The 17,553-nt window shown below is 40.3% G+C and overlaps 1 protein-coding gene across 3 annotated transcripts in view; it reads right to left on the bottom strand.

Moving 5' to 3' along the window:
* MAGI2 (membrane associated guanylate kinase, WW and PDZ domain containing 2) overlaps positions 1 to 17,553 on the bottom strand; it is a 1,320,571-nt gene that overhangs the window by 109,615 nt on the left and 1,193,403 nt on the right. The window lies entirely within an intron of this gene.

Here is a 17,553-nt window from a genome sequence, read left to right as displayed (position 1 = left end):
AAAGAAAGAAAGAAAGAAAGAAAGAAAGAAAGAAAGAAAGAAAGAAAAAAAAGTACTCAACTCTTCTGATTAAACAATGACACCCCATGGACTGTAAGAGGCTGTATAATTTTTTAGATATTAAAATAAGAAAATGTGCATTGGATTGATCAAATAGGGTATATGTCTCTTTAAAACAATGAAAACTTATTTTCTTTTTTGTTATTTATTTATATATGTAGGGACAGCCAGGTACATGAGGATAAAGATTTTTTAGCAGGTTGACTTCTGTTCACTGTAAATGTGTGAATGCCTGTAAGGATAACTATTTCTGGAGTCGGTATCAATGGCACACAGAGTCCTTTAACGGCCCCCCTGCCCCAAGGAGTTCACAGTCTAGAAACCTGTTCCTTTCCTTTCTCCCTTCTGGACAGGGAGCTGCAGCCAGGAAATGACCTGTCAGTGACTCTGCGTTGTTGCTCTCCCCGTGGACGTCAGCTACCGATTTATCTGCGTAAAGAGGCAGAGACACTCCACCATTTGTTATGCTCCAGGAATGTGTGTTCCCTGAACTCTCAATCTTATGTATGTGTTACAGCGAAAGGCAGAACATCAGCTAATAACCACGGTAAGGAAGGACAATCAGTGAGTTAATGAACCAGGACCTTGATCATATTTCCATTGTGAAAGGTTATAGATAGCATATGAAAATATTGGCTGAGCCCGTGTTTCTGAAGTCAAACACATCATGTTGGAAGCTCAAACACCTTTTTATCTGCCACAGGCAATGGCTTTCATCGAGAACACCTTACTTAAAGCATACTAAAGATCATCTTAGGCTCTCGGGACAAGGTACTTCTCAAGCAGAAATGTAATAAGAACTCATTCATTTAACTTATTTTAAAAAATAAGGTATTGCAAGTTGCTTGGCCTTCTACCATAATGAGAGTGAACATTCGTTCCTGTTTTTGCCCCCTTTCAGTTCAGTACTGCCCTGAACCATCAACACATGACACGGTCTCCCTGGTTTCCCACGTGTCTATTGCTATGTTTCATGTGATCCTTGGAAAGTTACCTGACCTCTCTGAGTTTGTTTTTCAATAGGAAAATTGGAATAATAATATCACTGACTTCACAGGATGGTTCCGAGAATCAAATGAGTTGTCCTATGTAAAGTGACTAGGACAGCGCCTGGTGTACGAATTGATCTGTAAGTTTTCACTTTTCTTTCATTCTTTTTATGACTATTATCTTTTTAATGGTTCTGATATCACTATTGATGTGTGCGTGTGCTTGTGTGTAGGTCCCAGCTTGAATTCTTCCTATGTGGCATAAACCCGTCCTACTGCTAAAACTGAAGAAATGGTTTGCTTAGGACACAACAGTATCTCCTAAGTATCATCCCAGGAAAACAGCTTCATTTGGGAAAGAGAGATGTGTGTGTGGGGGGGATTATATATAGATGTTAGATGAGGGCAAGCGTCCTGTTTGTTTTTCTCTGGTTTTCCAAAAAAGATGTTGCAGGTCTCTGCGGGAAAACACCAGTTTATAAGTAAGAGTTTATTATTCAAAGGGAAATCAGTATAATACAGATGCCCTCATTATCTGCCTTGAGCCTTACATGCGCACACACACACAATTATAACTACATTAATATATCTATAATTTTATCCTTAACAGATCATGTGAGATACCCGATGACATTACTACCACATGTTTAGAGTAGAAGAAACTGAGGTATAGTCATTAGCAATTTGCCCAAGGTCACAAAGTCCATCCACGATTTAGAATCCCTGTCTGTCAGATTCCATAGGCTTTGCTCTTTCTTAACCACTGCACCACACCGTGTCTCTTGACTTTGTGGTCTCTTCTCCCCATGCAAGCACTTGCTTCATGAGCACCCAGTGCTTGTATTTGGTGAGTGCAGCCTGCCTCTAAGCAGGGAGTCACAAACACTTCACCAGTGGCCCTCATCCAGGGGAGAGTGGGAGGCAGAAACTTTGCTTGAAGCTGGTTCTTTGTGGCCACTGTCTTTTGATGGGCAGGGCATGAGGAGGAAGGGAGAGGGGAAGAGAGGAAGGGGGAGGGGAAGAGAGGAAGGGAGAGGAAATTGGACAGCTCCTCAGATCCCTTTTACTTGGGACTTCACATCATGGTGTCATTCCTTTATTTGAAGTCATTTCTTTGGGCATTAGAAATACATTTGAAATGAAATTTAAAAATACACTTTAAAACACATACAGCTGGTATTTGGATGATTTGCTGTTTTGAATTATCCATGCCTCTAATCCCCTCCATTACAGAGGATCATTTAGAATCTACTGGGTATAAAACCCCAAATGTTTCAAAATATAGATTTCATACACACACACACACACATACATACACACACAATTTTATGAGCTCAACAGCAATAAAAACAAAAACAATAAGTTATCATTTGTTAATTTCCAGGCACTGTGCTAAGCACTTATTTTAAATCTTTACGGCAACAGTGTGAAGTAGCTATAAAAGTATAATAATCATGTTTATTTTATTGTTAAGAAAACAAAGAAGTGTCAAAGCCAGAATTCAAACCTATGCCTATAGCTTCAAACCTTCGGGTTATTCCCTCCTTTTTTTGATACATGCCAGGTTGGAAGCAATTTGAATTATGAGGACTGAGGGAATGGCTGGTAAGATTTAGCTTAGGAAAGTGTGCTACTTGAGATTTTGAGATGAAAGTTTCATTGTAAACAGATTTATTTGCTTATAATGATAACTCTTGGGTTCAAGGCCATTTTCACTTTACCATGGCAGGTAGAATAAAAACTAAACTAAAATAATAAAAACTAAAATGAAATAAGGAAAACTGAAATCAATCTTATGGTAGCCACTTAGAATGATTGAGTGGTTTACATAAAATTCGAGTGAGTACACAATTTAAAAAGGTCTGCCCATAATTGCAAGTATCTGACATAGTTTTGTTAAAATTGTTTTCTATTGGCATTTACTTTAGCAAAAACAGTGCTTGAAACTCCTGGCAGCTGAAGACAGCTTCACTTTTCCTTTACCAGCATTTTCCCTACACATGTAAGTACACTGAACGTTCACATACAACAAATCATTGACAAGGGGTGTGCTCACAGAGGATTCTCTCTGAAAACAAGATGCAGTTCCATTTGCTCAGTTATCAGGTCTACAGAACTTATGACCCAAGTGCTTTCTGTGCATTGCTAATGGAATTACAGAGCATGGAAGAGGCCCTGACCTTGGTTTCTATTATTGGGATGAATGGTACTCGTTAATTCTCTCAGAATTGATGACTAAGGGAACTGCCGGAGCACAGTCCATTTAGACAGCATGCCTTCCAGACATCATCCGTCAGGCAGCAACATAAATCAAGCCTTTGGACCAGTCTTCTTGACACAGTGTGCTTAGGATACACAGATATTTGGGAAAAGTTGCAATATGTCATGCAGCTTTGAACATACTGACATTTGGGAAGGAGACAATGTATCATTACTTAGGAATTTCCCCTTTAACTGCAAATCACATAAATTATGGAAAAAGAAACCCATCTTTTTTTTTCTTTATTTCTTTGTGGGTAAAACACTACGCTACATTTATATTTTATATTATAAAATTTTATATTTTCAATTTCATTTTTTCCTGTAGATGAACTAACTCTTTGGCACTGCTCAACCATCCACCCTTGTTTTAGTGGGGCTGTTCAGAGACAGTTGGACTGGATGCTAGGTTTGTTCTAAAGGTCTGGAATCTCTGGGTCTTTGGCCACACTACTACAGGATGTAATGATCCTCCCTTTTGGCTATTGGTTCTCTTCTGGGACCTTTGTATGGTTTATCCAGGCTCCTTCAGCCATTGGTTAACCAATGAGCTCTTCTTGAGTTCTACCTTGGGTTCATTCCCATAAAGAAGATGAGACTATTGCCTGGATGACTTTTCTTGCTTTGGCAATAGATTCTTTCTGAATTTTTTTGTGATGGATTCTTCCTGAAATTCTCAGCTGCATCTGTGGGAAGGACTCGCACACTTTTTTTCCCCATGTTTCTTTGTTGTTTTTTATGTATTTTATTTCAGAGAAGGAAAACGTGTGACTCATGTTTATTCATGTTTACACGTAATTACTTCCTTGTTAATCGATCCACAAAGTGGAATTGTAGATGGAGGTGGAGGAAAGCACTAGATACGGAAAGTGGATTCTGCATCAATCATGTCAAACTTACAAGCAAGAAGTTTCTGAAATGAGTGTGAAAAAAGTAAATACTTCAAAGGCAATCAATAGCCTAAACTCTCATTAGCTCACAATTCCATTAATTTGTGAAGGTTATACAACATGCCATTAGCTTAAAGAGGCAGGGAAGGTTAGTTTCGGTTTAAAATCTGTGACCTGATAGGAAAAGAAATGTGTGTGTGTGTGTGTGTGTGTGTGTGTGTGTGTGTTCAAGTGGAAGATTCCAGTTGCTTTTCTTAAGATAATCTGTGACAATGATTTACTGTCTAGTTTCAGAATTGTGGCCCGGGGCAAGAGGATCAGTTACTCCATTGACAACACATTTCTGTAGAGCATCATCTTATTAACAGGCCTAGCATTTGGTGCAGTGTGGAAGACAAAAACAAAACAACACATGGTATCTGGCCTCAAGAAACCCACAGTCTTGTTGGGGAGATTCATATAAAAATGCTTACAACACAAAGTAGCCACTCCATGGTAAAGGTAACAGGCAACAAGAGTAGAGAAGAGGTGTGAATTATTGAGTCCACATGTGGACTCAGAGCAGTAAGGAGAAAGGAGGGTCATTCTAGGGAAGAGGGCGCATAGTGTCCAAGGCTAAATGGCAGCTTTCTTAGTGAAAAACTCTGTGGTGGCACACAGAGACCTATCAAATCTATGGAGGGAGAAGAAAGGAGAGATGCTTTGAGGTGGGGCCCCTCCTACCTTCACAATTCTTGTTTTCCTCCCTGCAATCCCTGATATAATGCCTTTAGCTAGCACCTCTAGATGGACCCTGAACATACAGCAACAACAGAACAGTAATCTCAGCAAGCATTCCTACCACTTTAACCCATGGTGAAGAATCTTGTTCTCCTGCCTTCAGAAACCTGAGCTGAGTATTAATTGCTTATTTTCCATGTCTCCTTCCTAGGAGTCCTGGATAAGTATGTTCTGTTGTGACACATCCATTCAGCTAGATGTTGTCCCTTCCTGGAGTGTGATGGAGTGGTCCTTTGAAAGAGTTTTTCTTGGTTATCAGGGGGTGAAGATGTGGCAAAAACATGTGTTTGATATTATTAAAAAATTGGCAGTAAAATTAAGAAAAAGTTGACTTGTTTTCCCCTAAAAGTTTGTGGAATTTGATTTCCAAAAATGAAAACATCTTCCCTGACATTCATAGCCAACTGAGTTGCAAGACCCAAAAATCGAGCAGCTGGTGTTTTAAGGACTGCATATTCCAAAAATGCACCTTTTTCCCCCCTCTCCCAGCACCATTAGTCATTCTCTTGTGGTTGAACAGTTTAGTTACCCTGTAGTTGGTAATAAGCAGATGGTCAGAGGGGAGAATGGGAAGAGAAGCCCATCACTGGCAATTTGGAAGCCCAGCCAAACTCATGTTTCCAAGGGCAGAAAGCACTGTATAGAAAGTATTAACTATATGGCCAGAAAGAAACACTTGTCAGCTATCTCTTACCCCTGTATGCTTTTATTTTGCACCAATTAAAAAAAAAAAACTCATAGCTAAGTACTAAGAATGGATTGGTAATCTAAAGAAAATCGTATTGCATTAGGAATCGTAATTAGCTATAACTTGACTGTTCTATCCCAGAACATGAGACTGGGTTAAAATGGTTTTGTTGTTTGCAAAGACTTGGTGGGCTCATAGACACAGGGCCAGTTTCCCGGTTGTGTGACCTGTGCTGTCACACGGGCCCATGCTCAAAAGGGCCTTGTACTCGGTTTAATGTCTACTGTCACCATCCTGACATTCTTAATAATGTCTGAATGAGGACCCCACATTTTCATATTGCACTGGGCCCTGAAAATTATGTGGTTGATCCTATGTAGATACAACCATAATATATTTCCTCCTTATATCACTCCATTGTTTTAGTGTCTTCAGTGGAAGATGTAAATGAAAATATGTTATAGTTACCAAGGAAAATTATCACAAAGGTGGGTGGTAGGGAAGGAGCAAAAATAATCTGCTTTTCTTGTGGCTTCATTTTTTATCCCCAGGCATATCACTAGAAGAGGTAGTCCAGATCATTTTTGTTAAGCATATTGAAGATCCTTAATTTTGCACATATTAATTCAAGAACCCTAAATATTACCCTAATTCTGTTGTGGACATTATCTTTATGTAATTAATCACTCATTATTGAGTCATCCACAAAGCAAATGTTCTTCTTTATATGTCTTTAAACAGACTTTAATATATACCACCCTATCTCAAGGAATTTATGTGTTTTTGATATATTTCCCTCATAATCTGACAAAATGTCTAGACATTAGAATGGCAGGTGCCAAGGAAACTTCAGATTAGTCATGATCCTCAAGTCTGTCACTGGCCAGGAGGGTAAGCATGTGAGGGAATGAGGAGCTGAACAGACAGAATGGAAAAACAGTTCTACTTCTAAATACTTAAGCCTTTATCTTCGGTAGAGGTACTTCTCATTTCATGGTATATCCTAAGAACTCACCTTTTACTTCTCTAATTTCTAGGTAGCTGGGACATTCTTTTTGACCTATTTTGGTCTGAAAGTTACTATAGAAAATTTGACCCCCTCAGTCAAATGTCAACCCTATCCAGCATTTTTTTGCAAGCCCTCCCCACACACCGCAAAAAAACAAAAAAACAAAAAACAAAAAAAACCCTGATAAAGAAACACATTTCCATCACTCAGTGAAAATCAACAACCCAGGATTCTCTAGTCAAAGAGTAGATGGGGAAGTTCTATGTTGCTCACCTTGAGTAATTTTCATGAGTAAAATTGTATAGCTTTTAGCAAGTTTTGCTTACAAATAACCAAACGGCAAACCGATTCAGTAATAACAAAAAAATTTAGAGAGTTACTAATTTTAAAATATGATAAAAGGTCTCTTCCCTGCAAAGCAGAAAAACAAGTTGTTTTACTCCTTAATAAAAACCGTCACAGGGTTGAGAGGTGGTATTACACCCCCATCCCAAACAAGCAAATCTACATTTCAAAGGGTTAATTGCTCGCTTTATGACCAATTGAGTTCCCAAATAAGAGGTTCCTTTTATTTATAATTTAATCGTGCAAGCTTTATCAAATCATTACTAGAAAATACTGGATTATTCTATAAAATGAGAAAATCATATAAAAATTTCAAAACTCATGTCATGATGTAAACTTGACAAAATAAACAGTAAATAATTGTCTCCTAGTGGTTGGAAATCTTTTCTAATTAAAAAAATTTAGGGGCGCCTGGGTGGCTCAGTCAGTTAAGCGACTACCTTCAGCTCAGGTCATGATCCCAGGGTCCTGGGATCGAGCCCCGCATCCGGCTCCCTGCTCGGCGGGGAGCCTGCTTCTCCCTCTCCCACTCCCCCTGCTTGTGTTCCTGCTCTCGCTATCTCTCTCTCTGTCAAATAAATAAATAAAATCTTTAAAAAAATAAAAATAAATAAAAATAAAAAAATTTAAGTAATTCATGCACAAATTAAAAGACAACCAAAATGATTGTAAGTGAAAAACCTTAGTCTTCTGCCTTAATTCTCTGTGACCCAAATGCAAACACTGAAAATCTTTCAGTTGTTTCTTCTTCACATTTCTAAATTATAGAATTTAGAAATATATAAATTATAGAATATACGGCTATTTCTTAATTTGTCAGCTGGAGTCAAATCTGTTGACTTCCTATTGTGATAGAGGATTTGGCACTCGCATCCTGCAACCCACCGCCTCTCCTTATCCCAATATAGTTTTATCACTAGTTGTAGTTAAACCAGTTATCATTGCTTGTAGTCTTACCATATAACTATTGCTCGCTGTAGGGTTTTGTGATTCCATTTCTTTTCTTATAGTTTTCCTCCCTCCCCACCCTGAATCATGTTTCTGATTGTGTCCTTTTCCCCCCACCTCTACAATATGCTGTCTGTTTCCTAATTGTTTCCCTCAAAGCTGCTCAAATCATGTTGAGTTGAGTTGAGCCCGGGGTGGGGGGCGACCTCCCTCCCATAGGTAGGTAGATTTCTCTCAAGTTCTGCGGCTCAGTGACCTTCAGGGGATTCCTGTTGCACTCCAATGTGGAATGCATGCTTCTGTAACCCCTGGGACACCTTTCTTGATTCACTCTCTCATTTTGCTTGAGCGCATCCTACAGTATCTTCCTAAGAAAACGTGCATGGGAGAAAATAATTTGTCAATATTTAATGTTTGAAAATGTCTTCTTTACCTTCTCTTTCGATTGAAATCTAACTAAAATACTAGATTATATGAAATTACAGATTGAAAAAATTACTCTTCATCAGAATTACAGGCATTATTCCATTGTTTGCTGGTATCCAGCGTTGCTATTAAGAAGTCTGAATCCATTAGGATTTTTGTTTCCTGTATGCGATCTATTTATTTCCCCTTTTCCTTTGGGAAGTGTTTAAGATTGTCTCTGTACTTTTTGGGTTAAAGTTTCACAATGCTACATCGTGCTGTGGTTCTTTTCAGTCTGGAGACTTGTTTCTTTTAGTTTTGGTTTGGGGAACTTTCATTATAGTGTTTAAAACAAAAGATTTTATTTATTTTTTTGTCAGAGAGAGCGAGTGCACAAGCAGGGAGAGTGGCAGGCAGAGGGAGAATCAGCTCCCCACTGAGCAAGGAGCCCGATGTGGGGCTCAATCCCAAGGACTCTGGGATCATGACCTGAGCTGAAGGTAGATGCTTAACCGACTGAGCCACCCAGGCAGTCCTCATTACAGTGCTTCTTTGATAACTTCCATTCTGTTTCTTTGGTCCCTCTTTCTGAAACTCTTATTGGCTAGATACTGGTTTTCTGGGTTGATCTGTCAATTATCACTTCTCTCATACTTTCTCTTTCTTTTTGTCCTACTCCTGTGTGATTTCCTTTACTCTTCCTTTCAATCCTTCTACTGAATTTTTAATTTCAGCTATGATATTTTCAATTTCTAAAAATTCTTTCTTTAATCATAGTATTCTTTTTTATAGTATTCCAGTTTTATTATAAAATGAAAAATCATAGGGCTGTAATATCTTCTCATATCTATGTATATGGGTGAGATGGTTTTGAAGCTTTCTTTTGTGCCCTTGATTATCTCCATTTCCTCTAGTATTCTTTCATTATTCTTTCTTTGCTTGGTTGTTTTCCATTTTAAAAATGAGCATTTCACATTTGGTGGTCATGGTTGTTGTGTTACATTCTGTCCCGAGCTTTTTAAGTTCTGAGCTGCTGAGCTTCTAAAGAAATGAGAAGATCTGTGTGATCCATTTCTCTTTTTGGTTTCCTCTGTCCTGCAAAATGAGTTGCCACATTTTTGTCTTTAAAATATCTTCCCCACTCATGCTCATTGCTTTCTTCTTCATTTACTCCCATTTAATTGGTGTCCAAGCAATGGGAGGAGATAAGCATGTTATCATTTTGCCACCATTAATTAGAGACTGGAAGTATCTTTTGTAAATTTAAATCAGTTGTTGCTATCAGTGTTTCATTATACCAATTAGACATCTGGAATCTATTTGGAAAATAAAAAATGTCAATTTATGTACCCAAACTTTAAAAGTCCTATTGTCTCCAGTAGCCCTGACAGATACAAATATATAAAAAAAACCCAACTGTTTCTTTTCAAGAGTTGAGAAAATATCATAAAATTACATTTCATCAACCCCAAGTATTGGGTTAAAAATGTTCAATAAAACCACACTTTTTTTCTCCTCTGTATCTTTCGACTGCCTTTTGAGACTTCACACCCATCAGTGTACTTGGCTTTCAGTGATTTCTCAGCAGGCCCAGTAGAAATGGTTGATAGTTACAAGCAGGTGTTGCTGACAAGTCATGTTTCTCATTTTTACAGATGCAGTGTATTCTATCTCTGCCATCTCCTTTTTCCTTTTATAGCTTCTGAAATTGTGTTTTGTAAAGAGTCACTTGGCTATCTTCACACAGTTTCCCTGTTACAATAGGTAAATGTCAAAAGCAATCAGGTGCAGTCTCAGCTTTTCATTGTATTCCCCTAAGCCCTCCGGTAGATAATAACTTCTTGCAATATTTTCTTAATGTAAATGGAAACAGATACTAACCCAGGCAAATGATCCCTCCTGAGCCAGCTGTCCTTTTCAATATGTTATCCAGAAGATTACATGAATATTTATGGGGTATTCAGTTTCCCACAGAAGCCAAAGTTCCACAAACAGGGTATATCATGTTTTAACTTGAAATAATGCAATTTTGCATGACTGGATAAAACTAAATATGAAAAGTCCCTTAAGCAAAGTGTTCAGGAATGAGGAGATCTTGATCATATACAAACTGTGAAAACAACTTCAGTGTGACCTGCGAGTGGCCAAATACATCACGCCGGAGTTTCCTTATTTGAAAGGGAGGCTATCACAGTTTTTCTTTTGTGTCCGTCTCTTTCTTCTCCCAATACTGCACATTTTAACTTCATTGAGATTTCTGCTTACGTGCCTTTTTTCTCACCCCTTGCATATTAAAGCTTAGTGACTGTATGTTTTCACTTTTACGAAGCAGACATATTGTCTCCATAATTAATTTCACCTGAGATCATCATCATAAAATGAGTTTTATTACTCTAACATGAGAAATGAGTGAGAAATGAAAAATGGAAGGCTAAAGAGCCTGAAAATGTATTTTGTTGTCCACAGTGAAATACCAATTACACGCTAGAGGGAAGAGACAGGGAGTGACAAAGCGCATCACCAAGGATAGAAGGAAGGCACAAAAGCCATATGAAAAACCCTGCAACATCATTAGCCCTTAGGGAAGAAATGCAAATGCAAACCGAAATGAGACATCACTACACACCTACTGGAATGGCTAAAATCTCAAACAACAATGACAACGAGAAAGCCTGAAAATAAGTCCTCACATAGGATGTAGATCATCTAGAACCCTCATAGAGGGGAATACAATATGGCACACCACTTTGGAAACCACTTGAACTGGCAACCCCGCTCTGACGTACTTACTCAAGTGAAAGGAAAACTATTCTCATGCTAAAGCCTAAATGAAAAGTTTCATAGTTGTTTTATTCACAATCACCCCAACAGTAAACAATCCGAATAGCTTCCAACGAAGGAATGGATAAACAAACTATGGTGCATCCCCACAATGGAAGACTTCTCAGCAATTAAAAAGGAACCAACGTGGACCCATGAAGCAACATGGACGAATAGAAAGGGCACCATGCTAAGTGGAAGAAGCTAGACTCCAAAGGCTACGTACTGCGTGATTCCATTTTTATGCGAGTAGGCAAAACTAGAACAGAAAACAAAAATCTGTGGTGGTCGGGGCTGGGAGTGGATGGAGGGGCTGACTTCACCGTGGCAGTAGTTATAGAACTAAATGCATTTGTCAAAACTTGCAGCTAAAAGGGATACAATATACTATATATGATTAAACCTTAAAAGTGGGAGAAAGAGTGAAAAAGCAGGGAGAGATCAAGAGAAGGTTTGGGATGGAAATGAATAGAAGTGAGTAAAAAAGAACTGTGTCAAGTAAGCAGGAAGCAGGAGGTAGGGAAGGGAGAGGGGGCTGTCTAGGAAGCCTTCAGAGAAGAAACACTGCCTAGTCCGTGTTTTAAAGATGAATCGGACTTCTCCAGGTGGGCAAGGATGGGGAGGGCACCACAGTCACGGGCCGTGTGACTTGGCAAAGGCACAGATGTGTGCATTAGCAGAGTCTGCATTGTGGGTGTGGGAGTGCAACGAGCACACACAGGGAGATTGGATCAAGGTAGGAGGGGACAGACCGCGGAAGGCTTACTGGTTGTGCCAGGGTCTGGGAATGGATTTTACAGCCACATGAGAAGCCACTAATGGATCAGGAAAGGTAAGTGATATCATCAGACTAGTCATTGCAGACAGAGTGCCACGGTAACAGTGTGAAGGGTGACTAGCGGGGTGGTGAGAAGGCTGGCGGGGAGGGCACCTAGAGGCCATTACCGTGCTCCAGCGCAGGGCTGCAGGGCTTCGTCTGCAGTCCAACGTGTAGCCACTAGCTGCAGGGGGCCATTTAATTTAATGGAAATGAAAGGCAATTAAAAATCTGATTCCTCAGCCACGCTAACCTTACTTCAAGCGCTGCATAGCCGCACGTGGCTAGTGGCCGCAGTACTGTATAGTGCAGCATAGAACGCTGCCATCACCGAAGAAAGTTCTACTGCACAATGCTGATCTAGAACCTCAACTAAGGCATTAGCAGTGGCCGTCAAGCGGGCCTGATGTATCCGAGTTCTATATCTGGAAAGCATTTTTGGGTAACAGCTTGCCTTAGTCTCGCAAGAGTGGATAGGTAGCTGTGTATAAATCTGGCTAAGATAAACTCAGGTACCTGGAGGCCTGCTTTAAATCTTGTGGCCTTATACACTGTTTGGAGTTGAGAGCTACACCTGTCAGTCTTCTGCTGGCCCCTTAGACCAGGGAATGTCAGTATCAGTGGCTAAAGTGATGCTATCAGCTAGGTATTTGTGTTCTCCCCAAATTTATACGTTGAAATCTGATCCCCAAAGAGATGCTATTTGGAGGTGGGACCTTGGGAGGCGATTAGGTCATGGAGGTAGAGGCCTCATGCACAGTATTAGTGCCCTTATAAAAGGGATCCCAGAGAGCTCCAGGCCCCCTTCTGCCATGTGTGGTCACTGCAAAAAAGATGCTTGTTTATGAACCAGAAAGCTGGTCTTCACCAGATACCGGATCTGCCAGCACTTTGATATTGAACTTCTAGCCTCCAGAACTATGAGAAATAAATTTCTGTTGTTCCGTTGTCTAAGCCACCAGACTATGGTATTCTGTTATAAAAGCCTGTGCAGACTAAGAAACTTGGCAACCAGTTTTATTGTATTTTAATTTCATCAAGTACCTACAGGAATATGAGCTATTTTTCATCTTGCTGTTCATCTAGCAAGTCTACAACATATTTGAATGAAGATTTCTAAGTTGGAATACTCTTCTACCTTATGTTATCTCAATTGCTCTGTGTCAGAGAAGCATAAGGACCCATCTTTTAAATGATGTGCTCTTCCTCACTTCCTGAAAGACCCTCCTCTTATGACAAATCCATAAATATACATCTTTATGATGAACAGCCTCTGAACAGAAGGTTCTGGTTCTACCCTCGAAAACAGATGGGTTCATCGGTTGCTCAACATCTGGGCATATTTGTGGAGCAAACCCTACAGAAATAAAATCTGGAAGAGGTCACCCTGGAAAATGAAAATGCCAATAGCAGACCCCACTGTTTAGGTAATTCTCTTTTTAGCACTATACACCTTAGGAATGGCTAGTGATCATCACCCAGAAGAGACTGATTAATCTCTAGAAGTGTTTCCAAGAAAATACTGACAATGGTTCAGTTGGGAACAAACCCAGCTTACAGAGCAAAATCATTGGTGGTCAAAAGGAATAAATAAAAAGAGCTTCTACCAGGATTTGGTGGGACAGAAAGTAGTTTGGGTACAGGTACTCCCTAAGTCCTTGGTGAAGGCTGGGGCTCAAAAAGAAATGCTATTCATCCCGGTCTGAGTGGGAAAAATATCCCTTTAAAACACTCTTTCACCATAGCTGAAAAATGGTGATAAATAACAATACTGTATTCGCTTAATAACATGCTTTTAAAATGATTGCATATGTGGAACCAGCTTTTCTTAAGTGGTTGACTGTTGGGATAAAAAGAAGAAAAATAAAATTACAGAGAATTTAATTCAATGGGGCCCTGAATAGATTATCAAGAGAATGTGTTTCTGCAAAAGTGACCTGCAGGCTTGGAATTCATTTGAACCCCGTGGGGAGCGATGGTGGAGGGTGATCCTGTACCTGAAGTTTGGGCTATTTTTTTTTTTTAAGATTTTATTTATTTATTTGACAGAGACAGAGATAGTGAGAGCAGGAACACAAGCAGCGGGAGTGGGAGAGGGAGAAGCAGGCTTCCTGCCGAGCAGGGAGCCCGATGTGGGGCTCGATCTCAGGACCCTGGGATCATGACCTGAGCCGAAGGCAGACGCTTAATGACTGAGCGACCCAGGCGCCCTGGGCTCTCTTTGTAGTTGCAATCTCCCCATACTAGTTCGTGAATAATAAGAAGCTGCAGGATGTAAGCCCAGAAGAAACAGCTCCTGATCACCCATTTGCCAGCTTTTAAGACAACCGAATAGCTGAGGGTAAGAAGACATCCACACATCCACCTTCTGCTGCTGCCTGGAGAGTCTTTGAACACAACAATAAAAACTCTCCTGAAAAATGATTCCCTAGTGGGGAAAGGTTATGATTTATAAGCTCTATTCAAACGATAAGAAAAATGGTCTAGAATTTTAAAAAAAAATGCACTGTGAGCACAGATTTTTTTGATAGGTTACATTGCTCCTCTACTTGAAAATAAATAAGAATGATGGTGTTCTCTATGGACTTATTCTTACAATTAAATGCTCTTTACATTTGTTAGTGCTAAACGAGTGAAGTCTTTCCATTTTAGTTAAAAGATGCCTCAACGTTCAGATATCAGAGTACTCAGAATTTGACATAAAATCTTTTTATGTTTGCTCGTCTGCTTCCTTGTAGGACCTCGGCAGCCAGGTTTTAACTTGGGATCAAAACTAGTCATGCTCAGGATTGAGAAAATGGAATTTAATCAGTAGGTCCTGTTCATCATGGTTTTAGCTGGGTATGATCCTCTAAAGAAGTAATGTGATTGAGAAGTTGTTCATTTGGAACTGAAATGGGTTGCTTTGCTAATAAGGACTGTGAAAATGAGTAACTAATGTGAAGGAATACTTTTTTCCAAGGAGCTTGGGATGCCATCCAAATCCTCCTGTTTAAGGACGATATAATTATTGCTGAGGTGGTGCTCACATAGATGGATGGCGATTCCAGGAACAGCCAGTGCCAGGATGAGGTCAATCAGAGAGCACACTGAGGCCATAGCCTGGCCCTTCAGAGGACAAGGGCTTTGCAACCCAGATGCTTGAGACTAGAGGGGCTGCCCAGAGACACAGAGATGGCTCCCCTGAGCCTGATTTCTTAGAGGGCTCTCACATCTAAGACTTCACCAGGCTCTGTGCTGGCTGTTGAATCATTTACTCAGGCTGAGAACAGCTGATGGGAAATCTGTATTCTGGGGCATTGCTCCAGTTCCACTTTATTAGAGTGTAATTTCTCATGCTGGGCAAGGATGAGCATGCACACAGTTCCACCAGCTAAGGGATCCTCTGCTGATCTGCCCATTCGCAGGGATATGTCTCACTGCCTTGGAGGGACAGGACGGCTAGGGTTAGGCGCAGGGAAAGTGAGAGCAGAGCACATTCACATTTTATTTTCATGAGGACAGTACTGGATCGTTATTGGAGGAACCAATTCAATCCCTCCAACACAAATTACAGGACAAATCCTTGAACCTCATGCTACCAGTAACTGTGAGAGATTCAAAGAAATGTCATTATTTTCTGCCCTTAAGGAGCTTATAATCTGTTTAGGGGAAGCAAACCATGAACACATGCAAAGTGAAATGACAGTAATAGAGAATAATCACAGACATAATAATAGAAGGGATAATTCTTGTCTGTAAACTCTAACTGTTGACTGCTTCTTGACAGTCAACAGTTAGAGTTTACAGACAAGAATTCCATATAAGAATTAGAGGAAACACTTGAGGGAGAAGGGTAAGGGATCAGGCAGAGTCTTAGTAAGAGATTAAGAGCTTTTTGCTTGTAAGAGATGTTGACTATTTGGGCAGTATTCTACCTCATAGGGTTACTGTGAAAATTAAACACGATGTAATATTCTTAGCATGGTGCCCAAGAGAGAGCTTGATAACATTTATTACTAGAGAAGAGGAGGCATTCCAAGTGGCAGCAGGCAAACATGGGCCCTGGGACAGGCAAGCAAAAATTGTCTCTCAGGGGTAAGTAACTAGCCCAGCCTTGAAGGAACAGAATCGCGAGGAGCTGTTGGTAAAAAGTGGCTGTGTCCATGTTACCTAGGGTCTTGGATATAAGAGTAGTGTGTTTGCACTTTACCCTGTAGATATTTCTTTTTTAAAAGATTCTATTTATTTATTTGAGAGAGAGGCGGGGACAGAGAGAGAGAGAGAGAAAGAGAGTGCGTGCACAAGCCGGGGGAGGGGCCGAGGGACAGGGGAGACAGACTCCCCGCTGGGTGGGGAATCTGACGGTCCCAGGATCCTGAGATCATGACCTGATCCTGTGATCATGACCTGAGCTGTAGTCAGATGCTTAACTGACTGAAGCCCCCAGACGCCCCTACTCTGTAGATATTTCTATCATGAGTATTATAAGCAAGGACTCATTATAGGAAGATTGGACTATCCATAGCAAGTGGCATATTTGTTGATACACTTCACATCATTCGCACCTGCACCCCCACTCCTACCCTAGCCCCCAGCTACCTCCTGCAGCGGGAAGTAAATCTCACTAATAAATGTGATGAGATTGATTTGATTTAAAGCATATGTACATCAGTACAGACTATGAACACAATCTTATCTTTTTTGTATATGTAGATTTTCTACAAGATTATGAAGACATCTGCTTATCTTATGGCCCGTGAGTTATATTTAGAAGCCAGATACTTGGAGGAAAACTGGCATTTTATATGATGTCCCGCACCTGCCCTATACTTCTCTTACAAAAGCACTCACATAAACGGTGTGGGCGAGACCATTATGCCTCTGGAGTGAGCTGCTCTCAGCATAAAGCTCACAGGGAAAGCACGGTGTCATTGAAGGAATCCAAAGCAGAGGTTCATTTAAGGATTAAGGGAATATGGTGTTACTTGTTACAAAGCTGGTTCAGAACTCTGAAAGGAAACTTGCTTTTGCAAACCAACGGGAAAAAAAAGGAATGAGACTCATTTTCCAATTCCCATGTCCAACGGCATGGGTATGACTTAAGGAACTTTCTAGCAGTGACTTTTGGCGCTGGAGCATTGATTGGTCAAAGTTTACAATGATTTAGAGAAGGTCAAGTTCCCAGCATCGGCACCAGTTGCACCAATTACCTGTGCTTTTTAGGCGATCAATGAACAAGGCTCAGCATGGAGGTTTGAAGAAAATCCACTGCTAAAACCTAAACCAATAAAATGTAAGATGAGGCGCTTACTGGTTACTGATATTTAGAGACTTCATTTAGGGCAGGGCTTTGTAACCATGAGGCAATAAAAGGAGTGTGCCGGGACACAGGTGTGCTAAGACCGCGAATGTTCTTGAGGATGGTAGGGTGAGGTGTCGGGTAGGGCCTCCTGGGGGGGGGGGGGCCTTTTTTCTCCGGTAGCCTCGTTCCTTTTTTTTTTTTTTTAATATTTTTTTTATTTATTTGGGGGAGGGTGCGGGAGGGAGGGGGAGAGGAAAAG

Source organism: Phoca vitulina, unplaced genomic scaffold, assembly GCF_004348235.1.
Source record: "Phoca vitulina isolate PV1807 unplaced genomic scaffold, GSC_HSeal_1.0 scaffold4, whole genome shotgun sequence".
NCBI classification, from domain to species: Eukaryota; Metazoa; Chordata; class Mammalia; order Carnivora; family Phocidae; genus Phoca; species Phoca vitulina.
The sequence above is the reverse complement of the archived record's forward strand: the minus strand, read 5'-3'. Positions and strand labels throughout refer to the sequence as shown.